Here is an 18584-nt window from a genome sequence, read left to right as displayed (position 1 = left end):
TTTACTGCTTATATGATATTTTTATGGCTTTAGTTTTTCATAATTTTATTATGCTATATCTGGCTGTGGGTTTCTTTGCGTTTATCCTTTTTGAAGTTTTTTTTTTCCCCATTTCTTGAATCTGTAGGTCTATGTCTTATTGCCAAACCTAGAAAGTTTTCAGGCATCAGTTTTTTCAAATATTTTCAATCCCACACCCTTTCTTTTTATCCTTCTGTTATTTTTTCATAATGCCCTGAGCCTTTGTACATTTGTATTCAATATTTTCTTTCTTAGTGTTGGATACGTTCTATTTATTTCTATTAAGTTTGTTTTTTTTCCATCTCCATTGTGTTGTTGCCTGTCCATTTATTTTTATTTTTTATTTTTTTCACCAATATATATTTATTTAATGTAGTTATTACAGGGGTTCAAACAGAGACTTAATTTAAAAAACCCCACAAAAATGACACCACAACTAAAGATACAGAGTCATATACAGAAATCAAGGCAAGGACAGATCACCTAAGGAAAAAAAAAAAAAGACAGCATGAGGAGGGAGGCTGGACTCCTGCTTTGCATAGGTTTCTTGCACATACTTCTTAACGGCGGCGGGGTTTTTCCAGAGCTCGGCAGCATGTGCGTTTGCCGGGCTATCGATGTTGGGTTCTCCTAGCAGACTGGATGGGGAGCAGGATGGGCCTGACGTCATACAGGGCGGATCACTTGTCCTTCAGGATGTCCAGGCAGATCTAACTCTGGGTATTCACATTGGCGTGGTAGCAGGGCCTGAGGAATTTTCACCGTTTGCGCATTGTGTGGGTAGCTACTGGGGAACTCTAGGGAGAGCTTATACCTCAGGTCTTCACATAACTGAGTCAGCTGCTCCATGAATGGTTCCTACCCACTTGAAAAGGTTGTCTGATTCAGGGAAGGCAGAAATTCCTTTGTTGCCAGACATCATGAGCGTCATCGGCTCCTGCTGTAACCTCTTGCCCACAGGGCCCCAGGCAGTGTACCCACCGGGCTTGGCTCTTTTACGGGCAGCAGGCGGCAACGCTAGCAGCGGCTGGGTCGTGGTTCTGGGAGGCTGTCTGGGCAGCACTGGCAGGGACACAGGAACTCAGAGAACACCGCAGTAACTTGCCTGTCCATTTATTTTTAAATTTTAGTTATTGCATTTTTAACTTTAAAATTTCCACTTGTTCTTTATGCCATATTATTGACAGTATTTTGTTTCAATATTTGTTGCAACAGTATGATTGCATGTCTAAGAATTTTTATAACAGTTGTTTTAAAGTCTTTATCTGGTAATTTCAAGAACTGTCAGCTTGGCATTTTTTATGATTTAATTCATGTTAAGCAATTTTGGCAATAATGCTACAGAAGTAATGCTGTACCATTTTCTGTGCATCATATACACATGATGTCAGTATATCTTAATACATGAGTTGTTAACTGTGAGTTATTGGTTGGTTGAAGTGTTCCGGGGATTTCCACTATAAAGTTACTGCTTTTTCCTTTCGATTTTATATGTATCCTGTGGGGTATATGTTGAGATTATACAAATGTCATGTTTCTCATCGCACCTTAATCTACTAATTTTACCCATTCATGATTCTTACCTGTTGCAATAATTTTAGTGTTTGTTTCATGGTTATTTAGAATTTCAGTTATTCCTTATGTGTTTATTACTTGGAATTCTGCAAGGAAGAGTTGTTCCTTCTCCCCATGTTATTTAACCAAATATTTATCTTAGTGTGGACTCTTTGATATTCATTTCATTCTTCTGGTTATAACCTAATACTACCATTATGTTGCCATGGCTCTCAGGTTTGGTCATTGGGCTTTCATTCAGGTCAACTCCTGTGTTCTTTTGACATGCACTCTCATTTTTCTGAGTACTGCTATACATCCTAGCATCACAATATGTTCTGGGCACATCTTGTTTTTCCCCCACCGCTACTCTGGAATCAATCATTTCTCTAAGGACCCCTGGTTTCTGTTATTGGAGAATGGCTTTTACAAAACATTATCTGTGTGTTCATTGTTACTGGGGTATCATTGTTTCTAGGTCATCTCAGTCAACGGAGTTAAGACGTAAATGTTTGTTTATACTGATATACATGGATATCCCATTTCTATGTGTGTCTTCCTATACATATGTGTTTATATGTGGTTGTATGTATGTTTCATGTAAAACCATGAATTCATATTGATATGTCAGATTCCAATTAAAAGCACAGGGTTCATTCTCCTCTAGTCTTTCCATTAGTCTTAATCGCAATTTCTTTTTTTTTTAAAGTAAAAAACTTGGCTCTCATTATCCTCAACATATATACTTTGTTTAATTTTATTTTTACTTAAATTTTGTTTAATTTATTAATTTTAGAGAGAGTAGAAGGGAGGGAGAGAGAAACGTAGAATTGTTATTCCATTTATTGATGTATTCATTGGTTGATCCATTGGTATGTGCTCTGACTGGGGATAGAACCCGCAGCCCTGGACTCTTGGGATGACACTAACCAACTGAGCTACCAGGCCAGGGCTACTTTGCTCAGTATTAGATTGTTAGGATTTTTTGTTCGTTTTTGTCTGTCTGAAACACAGAGTTTCAGACTTACTAAAACAAACCCTCTGAGAAGCAGATTTCCTAACTAGAGTGCATTACTAGTGTGTAGTCTTGTTTTGTTTTTTGGGTTTTTTTGCCATATGTAGTCAAAAATGCTGTTCCTAGAGTTGCTTAAGTCAGTTATTTTCTTATCTACCCAGTTCAATTTATGTTATCCTTTGTTATACATTAGGTTTGTTTGATATTCTTTGCATTCCATTTTGGGGTTCCTCCACATGATGGTTAGGGTAAATTTTTTTTTTTTATGGTTATATGAAACATTATCATGGTTCCAAGTGTCAGATTTATACAAAAAAGGTTTACAAAAACAAGAGTTTTTCTCTTCCCTAACACCCTTTTCCCATTCTCTGGTTCTTACCACTCCATTCCCAACCGTTTCCTGTAAGTAACCAGTCTTAGTATTGTAGTTTCTGCTTTATCGTCCGTGTTTTTCCTTTTGCATAGATGAAGTGATACATGTATAATTTTTGTGTATCCCTTTTTTTTTTTCTTACATGAAAGGTTGTATACTATAGTTTTTCTTTTGGAGTCTGATTTTTTTTTTTCCATTTACAGTATATCCTGGAAATTGCTCCATATCAGGTAATAGAGATCTTTCTCATTTTTTTACTTGCTGTATTGTACTTTATTGTTTGGATGGACTATAGTTTATTGAACTAATCTCATGAGTATGGGCATTTAGATTCTTTCAGTGTTTTCCAAGTACAAACAAGGCTACAGTGAATAAATTTGTGGGTATATATATTTGTATTGTTGAAGATGTATCTATAGAATAGATTCCTATAGGAGTTAGTTGCTTTTGCTGTTTTAAGTATTGCCAGTATCTCTCCAGAACAATTGTACAATTTGTATTTGAACCAGTTGGGTGTGAAAGTGCCTGTGGCCTCACAGCTTCATCAGCTGAATATATTTTCCTTATATATAATACATGCATATGTGTGTGTATATTAGTTTTGAATGAATATAGGATCTTAACCAAACATGCTGTTTGTACATTTTGCAGTTAACAATAAACAGTGGTCATAACTATGCCCACATATATACATATAATGCTTAGACACACATATATGTGCATATATTTTCAATGGTTCTTACTTTTTCCTTATTTGTACCAACCTTTCTTAACGAAACTTTATTCAATCTCTTCACGATTAAATATAATGGTGCAACAAACTTTATAGTGTATGCATTTTCGCATTATTGTTGGAGTCATATCTGAGATTAAATCTTTGTTAGTAGAAATAGGACCTGTGCCTTTTTATAAAAAATAATTTTTTCAAATTTCAAAATAATTGTAGGTTCCCATGTAGATATAAGACATAATACAGAGAGAGCCATGTATTGTTCACTCACTTCTCCCCCAAAGGTAACATTTTGCAAACCTGTAAGAAATATAACAAAGAAATCAACATTGATACAACCCACTGATCTTCCTCACATTTTCCAATTTTCACATTTTTAAAATATTGCTGATATGATTGGTGAGGACTGGCATCCAAGTATTTTTCTTTTATCCTACCATAGTCAAATGTGTTATTCCAATGGCACTAATACAGCTGGAGGTGCTCACAGTGACATTGCACAGGTTTTCTGTCTTCTAGCTTCTGTCCAAACAGAAATGTCTACCTGCTTGTCCCTTTCCCCTTTCTGGGGAAAGTCCATTATGGGCTATTTACTCCAAAAAACCTCTTAATGCATTTAATTCTCTTTTTTAACATTTGCATTTTCCTCAAAAATAGAAAAAAAAAAGTGTTGGATGTCTCCGCCCACCTCCCCGACCAGCCAGATAAGTCCCTACAGCCAGGGCATTTCTGTTGTCTCAGAAATCTTAAAATAAATAGCAAAAGAAACAGCATCAGTTGTTCACATTGAATGATGGCACGGAGTAGCCCGAGAACCTGCCCAGGCCAGTGGCATTGTGTCCTGACAGTCTTAGGAGATGTGGAGAATGAGAGCTTGTTGTGAGTCAGCTTGCGGGCAACATCTGGCTGGCTGGCTGGCTACAGGGAGGGCATCCGACAATTTGTCCAGGAAGTTGTCCAGGTCCAGAATGCCTTCCTTCAGGCCTTTGCGTTTGTGCCTTTTTTTTTTTTTTAAAGCAATTTATTACTAGAGGAATATTCAGCTTCTTTTTTTTAAAGTGTATTTTATTGATTATGCTATTACAGTTGTCCCATTTTGTTCTCCTCTTTTTCCCCCTCTGCCCTGTACCCCTCCTCCCACAGGCATTTCCCCTTCCCTTAGTTCATGTCCATGGGTCGTATATATAAGTTCTTTGGCTTCTCCATTTCCTATACTATTCTTAACCTCCCCCTGTCTATTTTGTACCTATCAATTATGCTCTTACTTCCTGTACTTTCCCCCCCATTTTCCCCCACCCTTCTCCCTCCCTGCTGCTAACCCTCCATGTGATCTCCATTTCTGTGATTCTGTTCCTTTTCTAGTTGTTTGCCTAGTTTGTTTTTGTTTTTGCTTTTTAGGTTCAGTTGTTGATACTTGTGAGTTTATTTCCCTATTCCTTGTTTTTATCTTCCTCTTTTTCTTGGATAAGTCCCTTTAACATTTCATATAATAAGGCCCTAGTGATGATAAATTCCTTTAACTTTACTTTATCTGGGAAGCACTTTATCTGCCCTTCCATTCTAAATGATAGCTTTGCTGGTTAGAGTCATCTTGGATGGAGGTCCTTGCCTTTCATGACCTTGAATACTTCTTGCCAGCCCCTTCTTGCCTGCAAGGTTTCTTTTGAGAAGTTAGCTGATAGTCTTATGGGAACTCCTTTGTAGGTAACTGTCTCCTTTTGCTGATTTTAAGATTTTCTCCTTATCTTTAATCTTGGATAATGTAATTATGATGTGCCTTGGTGTATGCTTCCTTGGGTTCAACTTCTGTGGAACTCAGCTTCCTGGACTCCCTGGATTTCCTTCTCCAGATTGGGAAAGTTCTCCTTCATTATTTTTTCAAATAAGTTTTCAATTTCTTGCTCTTCCTTATCTCCTGGCACCCCTATGATTCTGATGTTGGAACATTTAAAGTTGCCCTGGAGATTCCTAAGCCTCTCCTCATTTTTCTTTTCTTTTTTTGAATTCTTGTTTTTTCCTTCTGTTTTGGTTGAATGTTCATTTCTTCCTTTTGCCCCAATCATTGATTTGGATTTCCTTCCCTTCCTTGTTGGTTCCCCATATATTTTTCTTTGTTGCACTTTGTGTAGCCTTCACTTTTTCCTCCATATTGCGACCCTACTCAACCAATTTAGTGAGCCTCCAGATTACCCGGGTTTTGAACTATGCATCTGATACGTTGGCTACCTCTTTGTTACTTAGTTCTTTTTTGGAGCTTTGATCTGTTCTTTCATTTGGGCCATATTTGTTTTTCTCTGCACACTTGTTACATTGTAAGGGGTATTTGCCAGGGCAGGGCAACCTATTTCACTGGGTTGCAGTGATGTGTGTGAGTGAGGGGTCAGAAAGGAACTGTGCCCCTGGCTGGGCTCCCAGCCTGCTTTCAGTCACTTCCCCCACTACCCACAAGAAAATTGGGTCCTTCTAGTGCTGATTCCTGGATGGGTGGGTTTGTGTGCATTCTAAGAGGTACATAGGTTCTTTTGAATTGGTGTTTCAGGACTCTTAGGGTATAATCCTGGCAGTGCATTTGCTGGGTCAAAAGGCAGTTCCATTTTTCATTTTCTTAGGAAGTTCCACACTGTTTTCCACAGTGGCTGCACCAGTCTGCATTCCCACCAGCAGTGCACTAGGGTTCCCTTTTCTCCACAGCCTCGCCAGCACTCATTGTTGATTTGTTTATGATGGCTGTTCTGACCAGTGTGAAGTGCAATGTCATTGTGATTTTAATTTGCATCTCTCTGATGGCTAGTGATGCTGAACATCCTTTCATATGTTTCTGGGCCCTGTATATGTCCCCCTTGGAGAAGTATCTGTTCAGGTTCTTTGCCCATTTTTTAATAGGGTTGTTTGTTTTCCTGGAGTGGAGTCATTTAAGGTCATTATATATTTTGGAGATCAAACCCTTGTCCAAGGTATCATTTGCAAATATATTTTCCCACATGGTTGGTTCCTTTTTCATTTTACTGAAGTTTTCTTTAGCTATGCAATGCATTTTATTTTGATAAGGTCCTATTTGTTCATTGGGCAATTTCTTATTAAGCCAAACATGCAACTACCATCTGATCCAGCACTTACATTCTTGAGTGTGAAAATAAATCTTAGAGAAATGAAAATTTATGTTCACACAAAAACCTGTACATGAATGCTCATAGCATTTGTATTCATAATAGTAACAATGTAGAAATGCCCAGATGTCTTGTCTTTTTACATAAAAGTTTTAAATTAAAACATAGTTAGTATACAATATTGTATTAGTTTCAGGTATGCAACATAATGATTTAACGTTTATACCTTATGATGTGATTATGACAATAACTATATTAATCATGTATCACTCTGCAAAGTTATTATGATATTATTGATTATATTCCCTGTGTTGCATACTATATCCCCGTGGCATATTTATTACTGCAAGTTTGTACCTCCTTTCCCCTTCACCTTTTGTGCCTATGCCCCGCCCCCTCCTCTGGCAACCATCAGTTTGTTTTCTGGAGTGTGTTTGGGATGGTTCTGCAGGAACACGCTGTGGGAAGTCTTGCAGGTCAGCTAGAAGACTTGGACAGAGTTCTAATCTGCACTATTTAGGTGGAAGGGGAACACAAACAATGTTTTTCAATGACACCTATGATCCTGGAGAGTCCACACAGATCTCAACCAGCTTTATGTGGTCTCTCTCATTTGTTGTGCAGAAGCTGTACAATCAGCCCTCAGGGGGTGAGTTCCGGGTCTTCTTATTCCTTGGTCTGTACCTTCTCTGCCCAGATGTCTTATAATGGTTGAATAGCTAAATAAGTTATAAATTCATTACATGTTGTCGTGAATTTGTTAAATTAAAAATTGTTAAATATGGCCCCCTGAGGTTTGACAAATGACCACAAGGAAAACTGAAGTAGAGAAATTTATTCCTCACAGTTCCTGGAGATAGGACACAGCCATCTCATTAGGGGCCTCATGGGGTGGGTAAGGCAGGGTGTAGGCTGAGTTTGAAGGGCAGGACCTGAGGCACATGGCTTTATTAGGATCTATAGTTGAAGTGCTTCAGGATTCCAGGCTGAGGGTGGATAGGGCAATTCAAATTAAAGAGTAGGGTTTTGCTAAACTTCCAGGGGGCTTAATCTGATGGGTGCACAAAGGAAAGGCAAGGGAGACTTTTTATCACAGTAGCCACTAGGGAGGTCTGTTAGGACTTACATTTACTTGTGTCTCTGTGGGCTGTTATCTAGGGCATTTGTTGTCCTCAGACAACAAGCAAGATGTGTCAAGGCAGTAATACTACGGAGTAGCTTAGCTTAACTCTGGATGCACATAGTACCAGTCAGGAATGAAAATGAATGAAGTTGATAAACACAACATGGTGGATGAATCCCTAGAGAATTATGCCAAGTGAAAACAATTCAATCTCAAAAGGTCCCATACTGCAAAATACCATTAGTGTGTTCTGAAAATAACAAAGTTACAGAAAAGGAGAATAGAGTAGTAATTGTTAAGTTTCAGGGGTAGGGTTGGATATAGGAAGGTAATAGGGATGTTATATCTTTGTGTTAATGGAAATGTTCTGATCTTGATTTGTCAATATCAGTACCTTGATGCTGGGTGATGTAAAATTTTGCAAGCTGTTACTGTTGGAGAACTGGATAAATAGTAAAAAGTTTATCTTTGTATTTTTCTTACAACTGCATGTTAAACTACAATTGTCCTAAAATTAGAGGTTTAGTTAAAAGCACTCTGATCCTGAATTGTTGATTTTTCAGTGCTCTTTTTGTGTGTATTTCAATTATCTGGACAAGCCCTTGTTTTAAATGGAAGTAGAGTATCATCTTAATATTTGGAACCCATCATTAGCCAATTAACTTGTTTTGAACACAACCAAAAAGTGGAATAAAATGAATTTTGAACAGGTGAAAGAGGTACCGCAATGTCTGTGCACTAGAACTCGTATTGAATTCATTTTAATGTATGCTTCATGTGGAGCCTTTAATATATAAACCTAATATATCTGGTTTCCAAGTCCATGGCACATTTATCAGGTAGAAGAGTGGCAATAGCATGATACGTTGATTGTTATTACAAAGTAGCAGCTCATACAGCCTGACTGCAAGTGAGGAGACAAATATAAAAGTATGAAATAGAGTAGTCGGGGGCAATTTAATGTAAAGGGTATCTAGAAAAAGTTTAAGTTATAGTTTATTTTCTGTTTTGTTAGGTAGAAATGCATGTTACACATTTTAGGATTCCATTCTAAAGTTCAAAAACCAGTTTTCTTTTGGTCTAAGCCCTCAGCTAGTTAAGGAAACAAACTATTTAGAAGATACTGCTTTTATAGTTCCTGGGAAGGGTGAGGAACCTTTATTGATTTGGAAATTAAGTGATTTTTTCCTAAGCCCCTGTTTTCTACAGGATGGGAAGTTAGATGACAGTGAGGTTGTCACTGCTTAGACTGATACAGACATCAGTAGTACTGTTGGGAAAGGGAAATAAGTCATAGTGGCATGGGAGCAGATCTAGGAGAACATATCTCCTGACATAGTGGCTAACAATATAAAAGAATTTTCAGTATGTGGGCTTTTCAAGGAATCTGCGAAGTGGAAAATATTTTCATATAGTACTGAGTTGTTACATTCACTTTTATTGTGTTTACATCTGCAATGATGATTTCAAATCATCACAACATAAATATGCCTCCGCCTAAGTATGAATAAAGATAGTGGCATCAAACTGTACCAGTAGCCATTGTGTTCTTCACTGTACACCTGTAGAAAAAGAAAAGATAGCCAGCTTCTGTTATAACATGTCTTTGAACAGATGTTATTAATATTATTAGATATGGATCCTTGAGTATGTCTTCATGTTGTGTGATGAAAAGGGAAGTATGTATGAAGTACTTCTGCAAATCAGATTAAGACTCTATTCTAACAGGAATGAAGGCTAGTAATATAGAGTAAAACTTCAGTTTGGTGGAAGCATATGTAGTCAGGGCTCACCCTTGTCATACTACATACTAGATTTTTTTGTAGTAAAATGGTTTGTCTTAACTCGTAGTTGGGGTGGAACTACAGATTTAGTTATTCTGTAGTCAGTGCCTAGACTCAGACCTTCCAGCTGATCAAGTTGCAATTTTATACTTGATGGCTTCCTAGGCATTTACTTACAGTAATGTTTGGACTTACAGAATATGCTATTTATTTATATTTAGAAGTTTCCTATGTTATCTTCTAGGAGTTTCATAGTTTTGCATTTTACATTTAGGTCTGTGGTCTATTTGGAGTTAATTTTTGTGAAGGATATAAAGTCTGTGTCTAGATTCATTTTATTCCATGTCGATGTCCAGTTGTTCCATCACCACTTGTTGATAATACTATCTTTTTTGTTGTTGTTGTTGTTGCCTTTACTCCTTTGTCAAAAATTGGTTAACTACATTTATATGAATTTGTTTCTGGGCTTAGGTTCTCTTTTCTGTTCCATTGATTCGTTTGTCTATTCCTTTACTGATAGCACAGTATCTTGATTACTATAGCTAATCAAATCTTGAAGTCATTTAAAAAAATATTTATTTTTAGACAGAGGGGAAGAGAGGGAGAAAGAGAGGGAGATAAACATCAATTTATGGTTGCCTCTCATGCACCCCCCACTGGGGACCAGGCCCACAACCCAGCCATGTGCCCTGACTGGGAATTGAACTGGCGACCTTTTGGTTCACAGTCAGGTGCTCAGCCCACTGAGCCACGCCAGCCAGGGCTCAAGTCTTGAAGTCTGATAGCATCAGTTCTATAACATTATTTTTCAATTTTGTGTTGGTTCTTCTGGATCTTTTGCCCCTCCATATAAAATTTAGAATCATTTTGTCAGCATCTATGAATTAATTTCCTGGGATTTTGATTGGGATTGCATTGAGTATTGATCAGGTTGGGAGGAACTGACATCTTGACAATATTTAGTCTTTCTATCCATGAACATGGAATATGTCTCCATTTATTTAGTTCTTCTTTGATTTTTGTTATTAGAATTTTGTAGTTTTACTCATATAGATCTTGTACATACTTGTTAGATTTATACCTAAGTATTTTGTTTTATGTATTTATGTGTTGTGTTTTTAACTTGAAATTCCACCTGTTTATTGCTGGTATATAGGAAAATGATTGACTTTGGTATATTAATCTTGTATTGTGTAGCCTTGGTATAATTGTTTATTAATGCCAGGTTTGGGTTTTTTTGTGAGTGTCAGTTCTTCAGGACTTTCTACATAGAAGGTCATGTCATCTACAAACAAAGATACTCATATTTCTTTTTTTTCCAGTCTGTATCCCTTTTATTTCCTTTTTTTTTTTTTTTTTGTCTTTTTGCATTAGATAGGACTTCGACTACAGTGTTGAAAAGGAGCAGTGAGAGGGGACAGCCTTGCCCTCTTCTTGATCTTTGTGGGAATTCTAGTTTCTCACTATTAACTCTTTAAGTTTTTTGTCCTTTATCAAGTTGAGGAAGTTACCCTGTATCCTAATATGCCAAGAGTTACCATGAATGGGTATTGCTTTGTCAGATGCATTTTCTGCATCAAGTAATATAATCACACCATTTTTCTAACTTAGCTGTTGATATGATGGTTTACATTCATTGATTTTCTAATGTTGAAATAGCCTTGCATACTTATGTAAAACCCTACTTTGTCGTGGTGTATAAGATTTTATTTCATTGTTTGATTGTTTGCTAATTTGTTGAGGATTTGCATGTCTATGTTAGTGGAAGGTATTGGCATGTAGTTTTCTTGTAATGTCTTTGTTTTGATACTAGGGATTAGGGTAGTGTTGGCTTTACAGAATGATGAAGTATTCCCTCTGCTTCTGTCTTCTGGGAGAGAATGTAGAGAATTGGTATAACTTCTTAAATGTTAGGTAGAATTCAGCAGTGAGCTCATCTGGGCATGGCACTTTCTGTTTTGAAAGCTTTTAATTATTGATTCCATTTCTTTAATAAATACAGGCTTAATGAGATTGTCTGTTTATCTTTGTGTAAATTTTGGCAGATTATTTCAAAGAATTGCTTGATTTCATCTAGATTGGCAAACTTGTAGCTGAGGTTGCTTACAGTATTCCTTTATTATCTTTTTAATGTTCATGGAGTTGATAGTAAGGTCCTCTCTTTCATCTCTAATACTAGTAATTTGTGTCTTCTCTGTATTTATTCAGTTGTCTTTGCTTTAGTTTGTTGATTTTACTGGTTATTTAGTAAGAATAAGTTTTAGGTTTTGTTGATTTTTATCTGTTGTTTGATGTTTTAATTTAATTGATTTCTGCTGTGTTTTTAATTTATTTTTTCATCTTTCTTTGGATTTAATTTACTCTTATTTTTCTACTTTTCCTAAGGTGGAAACTTAGATTTTAGATCTTTTTTTTTTCCCTAACAGGTGCATTCAATGATACAATTTCCCCCTAAGCACTGCTTTCACTGCATCCTGCAACTTTTGATAAGTTGTATTTTCATTTTCATTTAACTCAAAATATATTTTAAATTCTCTTTAAATTTATTTTTTGATCCATGTGCTAGTTAGATGTGTCTTATTTAATCTGCAAGTATTTTGGAATTTACCAGTTATCTTTGTGTTCTTGATGTTTAGTTTAATTCCATTGTAGTCAGAGAGCATACATTTGGAACTCAGTAGCACTCTTATCTCTCCTTTTCCCTGGTTCTCTCTGGTAAAATTTTAACTGGTGTTTCTTTCACTTGTTAATCTCAAGTACTTAACAGTCTCCTCTTAGTTGCTTACAATTCAAATTTCTATTCTTTTGGGGAGTACCCTCTGGGTTGAACTTCCCCCTGGTGTGTTGCAAATTAAGTTATTTCCCCTGGGGATATCTTGTGTTTATTGCAGCCTGCCTCTGCCCTTGGCAAAACCTTTCCCTGCTGCTGTGGAGCTAAAGATAGAAGGGGTGGCTTGCTTTTTCAGAGTTGACACCCCTACTTAGTGAGCAAGATTGTTTGGCTAGGATAGTAGCTTCTGGTTTTCCTAAATGACTGTCAGTCACCCTCAGGTTGAGTCTTGCCTTTGTGCTGTGTCTCAGAGAAGGTCTCTTTCCACATTATTGTCCTTCCCTTATCTACAAAAAGCAGTGATTGGGATGACACTGAATCTATAGATGATATTGGTAAGAGTTGATATCTTAGTCTTCTGATTCATGGACATTGTATTTCTTCATATTTATCTATATTTTCTTTGGTTTATTTCATTGATTTTTTTTCCCTAGCATCTATGTTCTGCACTTAGTTTGTTAGATTTATAAGAACTTTATTTTTTGAGATGCTATTATAAATTGTATTTTTATTTGTTTCATTCCAAATACCAGTTATTAATAGTTGTATATAGGAATATGATTGACTCTTGTTTACTGACTTTATATTCTGCAGTATTGCTAAACTCACTTTTTAGTTCTAAGAGTTTTTTTTTTTGGTAGATTATTTGAGATTTTTCAGATGGACAGTAATGTTTTCTGCAAATAAAGATCTTTTAAATACCTCCCTTTCCACATGTGTGCCTTATAATTTTCTGGCCGTATCGGTAGCTCTTCTAATACAATGTTGAATAGGGTAGAGAGAGGGGGCATATTTTCCTTCTTTCCAATATTTGTTTTCTGTAGGTTTTTCCTAGATGTCCTTTATTAGGGTAAGTTTCTTCCCATTCTATTTTCAGTTTTCTGAGAATTTTTATCATGAAAGTATGGTTTTTCAAATTCCCTTTTCTAAATCCATTGAGATGATTGGTCCTCTTTAAATTGTTGGTACAAAATTTCATTCAATTTTTTTTTTTTTGAATGTTGAACTAACTTTGCATTCCTTGGATGAAAGCCACCTGATTGGGATATGTTTTATATATTTTATATTACCGTATTTGATTTGCTAATATTTTGTAGCAATTTTTTTTAACCTGTGTTCATTAAAGATTCTGATTCATACTTTTCTGGTAATTTTTGAACAGTGATTCATAATTGCAATATGTTTTCTCCTCTTCTTTAATGGAATTGATTGTGTTGAATTGGTATTATTTCCTGTTAGATTATTTGGTGAATTCACCATTGAAACCATCCAGGCCTGAAATTTTTATCTTTAGGAAGTTTGTAGCTTTCAGTTCAATTTATTTACTAGGTATAGAACTATTCAAGTTTTCTTGAGCAAGTTTGGATTGCCTGTGTCTTTCAAACAATTGTTCCATTGTTATGTAATTTATCAAATTGATGAGCATAGAGTTGTTTGTAGTATTCCTTCATTTTCCTCTTAATGTCATCAGCTTCTCTCTCCCTCCTCCTCTCCCCTTTTTTCTTTTTGTGGGCAGCTTGGCTACAGATTAATCAATTATATCAGTGCTTTTTAAAAAACAGCTCTTGGTTTTATTAATTTTTTTGGCATTGCACTTGTTTTTTATATCTGCTCTAGATCTTTGTAGGGGGCCGCTTTGAGTGGTATTAGGGACTGTAGTCCCATGCAAGCTGGGGCCTGGGAGAGGACCCATAAAACTTGGCCGAACACTGGTAATGTGGTTATAGGCAGGACCCGATAATAACTGTGAGCCCCTGGGGAAAATCAGGCCTAGAAGTAAATTACGCTCCTCGAAGCAGGCTTTGTTTCTCACTCAAGCTCTGTTAATCTTATACCAGATAACCAGCTCAAGGCTGGGAAAGAAATTTACAAAATTCCTGGATTCTGACCCAAATCCCACCTGGCATCATAATGTTTGCTCATCTTGTACCCAAGCAATGGTGTGTTCCTGCCATTGTCTTCTTTAAACATAACCTATTCTCTGTAAGCTTAAGTTACTGATGTAATTTGATTACCTATACATTCCTGCTACCTATCCCCCACTTGTAACCCTCTCAATAAAAGCCATCGAACACTGGGGCTTGGGGCATTCTCCTTCAGAGAGAATCGCTTTCCCCTTTCCTTGACAGGCAAACGGTGTCTGGAACAACTCTTTCTTTCATCTGCGGTGAATTGGGGGATTTTGCAAGCCAGAGTCCCCCATATCTGGCACCTGAACAGGGGCCCTCGCTTCAGGACCTGTAGCGGCCAATAGGTTACAAGCCTGCGTCGCCGATGGCACGTCTAGAACGACGGGATTTTTGTGCACACTAATCCCACCGGTAAGGGTCAGCAGCACCATCAATGTGCTTAGGCCACCAACATGTTGGAGATGGAGGGGAATTTTCTTTAGGACCGTTTTCTGCAGTTCCATCTAGCAGTTCAGTTTGAATCTAGAAACTCTTTGCAGGATCTTGCTTTCTCCTTCTTGAGGGGTTGCCACCTTCCATGGGCACAGGTGGAGCATTTAAAAGCCACAAGAGCACTTGCCGCAACAAAGACTCCCGTGAAAGGATAAGCTGGACATGGACCAGGACAGAGCACTAGGTTTCCTGCCAGCCGCAAGCAAAAGTCCTTGCTAGGAGAGGCCCATTGTAAAAACACTCACAGCCCTACCCTTGCGGCACATTTTCCACCTATTAGTTCCCAAAAGGGGAGAAAATAGAAAGTGCTTGTTTTTCTAGACCTCTTTTCTCTTTCCTCCCACTGCTTTCAAATATAACTAGGAAGCCTCCAGCAATTAAATAGTTAAGTAGTCAGAATTTGAATGAGTGCTCTGGTCTGGTCTCGGCTGGACTCTGAAGATGAGAGGTGCTTCTTTCCCCTGGCCCCGGACCAGGACCACGCGTCCACGGGTGTTCCTACTTGAGTAGGAGCCTTGCAGGGATGTCTGGGATTATTTCCTAAGACATGCAGGGGCTTCACAGAGAATTCCACTCACGATAACATAACTTTAAGCTCATTGAGGGATGTGTGATATAAGGCTTGGTCACCCATCACTCCTAACCCCCCTGGCTGTTTTAGACAATTGGGAGAAACTGAGACACGTAAGAAAGTTGGAGGTAGCCAAGGGGTGACACCCTTGGGAGCCTTTTCTCACAAGCAGCACAGTTTGACCCATCACACTTTTCTCATTCCCTAGCAATTAGTCAGAAGAGGTTTATAGGATTAAATAAAGCAGATTGGAGTTGAGAGAAGGCAGAGCTGGAAGATGAGAACAAAAGCTTCCCAGTTGCAAAAATGGGCTTGGGACTCTCTAAGGAGCAGCAGGTCTATTTCCAATTGCTCCAATAGCTTCTTAAAGCTGCGGGATGTCAGGTTAAAGAACAAAGATTGGTTAACTTACTATAGACAGTAAAAGACTATTGTCCGTGGTTCCCTGACAAGGGATCACTAGATTTTGAGGAATGGGAAAAACTAGGAGAGATGTTAAAGTGGCTTCAGGAGAATGGGATTAGCATTGGCCCTCAGACTCCTTTTATTTGGAGCTTGATAAGAACTGCATTAGCTCCTTTACATATTAAAGCAACCTGGTTAGACTCAACGCGGGACTCAGTGAGGGTCTGAAGGAACGGCCCTCTGATACTCCTACTCTCTGCTACTCCTAAAAAAAGACGAGGAGGAGGAAGGGGAAACACCACCTCCCAAATCTCTCCCAAACTGGTGGCTGTGTTGGGACTTAGATTTAAGAGACTCTTCGGTCCATCGTCCATCTCCAGGTCGCATTTTAAATCACAGCACCCCCACCCTGCAGCATTGTCTAAAGGAAGCTGCGAAAGGGGGAGATTGGGAAACTTTAGCTGCTTTCCCTATTGTAAGGCAGAAAGGTAACCCTATGCATGAGCCTTTACCTTTTGCAATCTTTAAAGATCTTAAGAAAAGTATTAAAGACAATAGGCTTCACTCACCCTATACTTTTGGACTTACTACAGCCATTAAAGGAGAAATAAACTACTCCTAGACCTGATTTCCCCCGGGGGCCCTTGGAGTTATTATCGGGTCCCGCCGATCAACCACATTATCAGTGTTCTGTCCAAGTCTTACAGGTCCTGTCTCCCAGGCCCCAGCTTGCGCAGGACTACTGTCCCTGATACCACTTAAAGTGGCCCCCTACAGATCTTTATTATTTCTGACTTTTGTTTGCTTTAGATTTAATTTGTGCTTTTGTTTCGTTAGTGCAAGCTTTGGTTACTGTTTTTAGGTCTTCATTTCCTAATATATTTGTTTAATGCTATAAATTTCTCTGTTGGCGCTGCTTTAGCTGCATCTGGCAGATTTTGCTATATTATATTCTCATTGTCTTTTAGTTCAATCCATTCTTTACTTTCCCTTAAAATTTTCTCATTGATCTATGTGTTATTTAGAATTTTGTTGTTTTTTCAATTATTTGGAAATTTTTGGATATCTTTCTATTGTTAATTTCTAGTTTAATTTTATGTGCTGAGAATGCCCTTTGGGTTATTTTTTTAAATTGTTTATTTTTTTAAAAGATTTTATGTATTTACTTTTTAGAGAGAGGGGAAGAGAGGGAGAAAGAGACAGAGAGAAACATCAATATGCGAGAGATACATTGATCGGTTGCCTCTCACATGCCCCCTGCTGGGGAACCTGGCCCGCAACCCAGGCATGTGCCCTGACTGGGAATCGAACCAGTGACCTTTTGGTTGGCAGGCCGCACTCAATCCACTGAGCCACACCAGCCAGGGCTGTTATATTCCTAATTCATTGAGATTTGTTTTACAGATCAGAACATGATCTGCCTTGGTGAATGTTACATATGTGTGTTTTAGAAGACTGTGTATTCTGTCCTTATTGTTTGGAGTGTTCTATAATTATGTCAAGTTGGTTGATAGTGTTGTTCAGGCCCTCCATATCTTTTCCAAGTTTGTGGCTGTTTGTATTATTAATTTCTGAGAGAACAGTATTGAAATCTCAAACTAATTTTGGATTTCCCTGCTTGTCCTTTCATATCTATCATTTATTGTCTTATGCATTTTAAAATTTATTAGGTACAGGTACATATGATTATGTCTTTTTGGAGATGTCATCCCTTTATTTTTTCATGACATTCCTTTTTATCCTCTGATAATCTTTGTTTTTATGTCTAGTTTGTTTCAAATTAATATTGATTCTCAACCTTTTACTTTGGTTAGTTTTTTTATGCTACATCTTTCTTCATCTTTTTACTTTTTAATTTTTGTGTGTCTGTATTGTATGTGTGTGTCATGTGTGTTTGTGGTTTATAGTATATTGGTGGTCGGATTTGTAGGTTGGATAGGGTAAGTGGGTAGGTGAATTGGTTTGTGTTTTATTTCGTATCACTGCTGCTGTTTTGACCATTTTTATTTTTAAACAACTTTTTAAGGAAAAAACTTACATAAAAGTTATTTAAAGTATATAATTAAACAGTTTTTAGTAAACTTTATGAGTTCTGCCGTTATCACCAAAATATAGTTTTATAACATTTTTCACCACCTCAGTAACATTCTTCATATCAGTTTACACTTAATCTCTGCTTTCACTCTCAACCCCAGGTAAGCACTAATCTACCCTTTTTTTGTTTGTTTTTTGGTAGATTTGACTTTTCCGGGCCTTTCATCCTTCTGTAATCGTTTAACATGTAGTCTTTTGTGTTCGAGTTCTTTTACATTAATTATTTTGAGGTTTGTTGGTATTATTACATGTATCAGTATTTCATTTATTTGTATTTGTGAATAATATTCAATTGTATACCACTTTCAGAATACACTACTTTTTGTTTCTCCATTAAACATTTGATAAGAATTTGAGTTATTTCTATCTTCTTGGCTATTATAAATTATGTTTCTATGAACATTCACTGGAAGTCTTTCTATGGATATGTTTTTATTTCTCTTGTATATGAATTGTCCAATAATATGGTAATTTGTATTTAACTTTGTTTAGAAATCTCTTAAGTTTTCTTTTTCAATGTAACGGTAACATAGTACATCCCCATCTGTAATATATGAGGATCAATGATTCTGTCT

The 18584-nt window shown here is 37.2% G+C and overlaps 1 pseudogene; it reads right to left on the bottom strand.

Moving 5' to 3' along the window:
• Nucleotides 1-484: 484 nt before the first annotated feature.
• LOC129075544 (ubiquitin-conjugating enzyme E2 C-like) lies at nucleotides 485-2977 on the bottom strand (annotated as a pseudogene).
• Nucleotides 2978-18584: the final 15607 nt, after the last annotated feature.

The sequence above is a fragment of the Pteronotus mesoamericanus genome, unplaced genomic scaffold (assembly GCF_021234165.1).
Source record: "Pteronotus mesoamericanus isolate MK-2021 breed Mesoamerican mustached bat unplaced genomic scaffold, CSHL_Meso_final contig_55, whole genome shotgun sequence".
Taxonomy (NCBI): Eukaryota; Metazoa; Chordata; class Mammalia; order Chiroptera; family Mormoopidae; genus Pteronotus; species Pteronotus mesoamericanus.
Note: the sequence above shows the minus strand (reverse complement) of the source record. Positions and strands in the feature narration are given on the sequence as shown.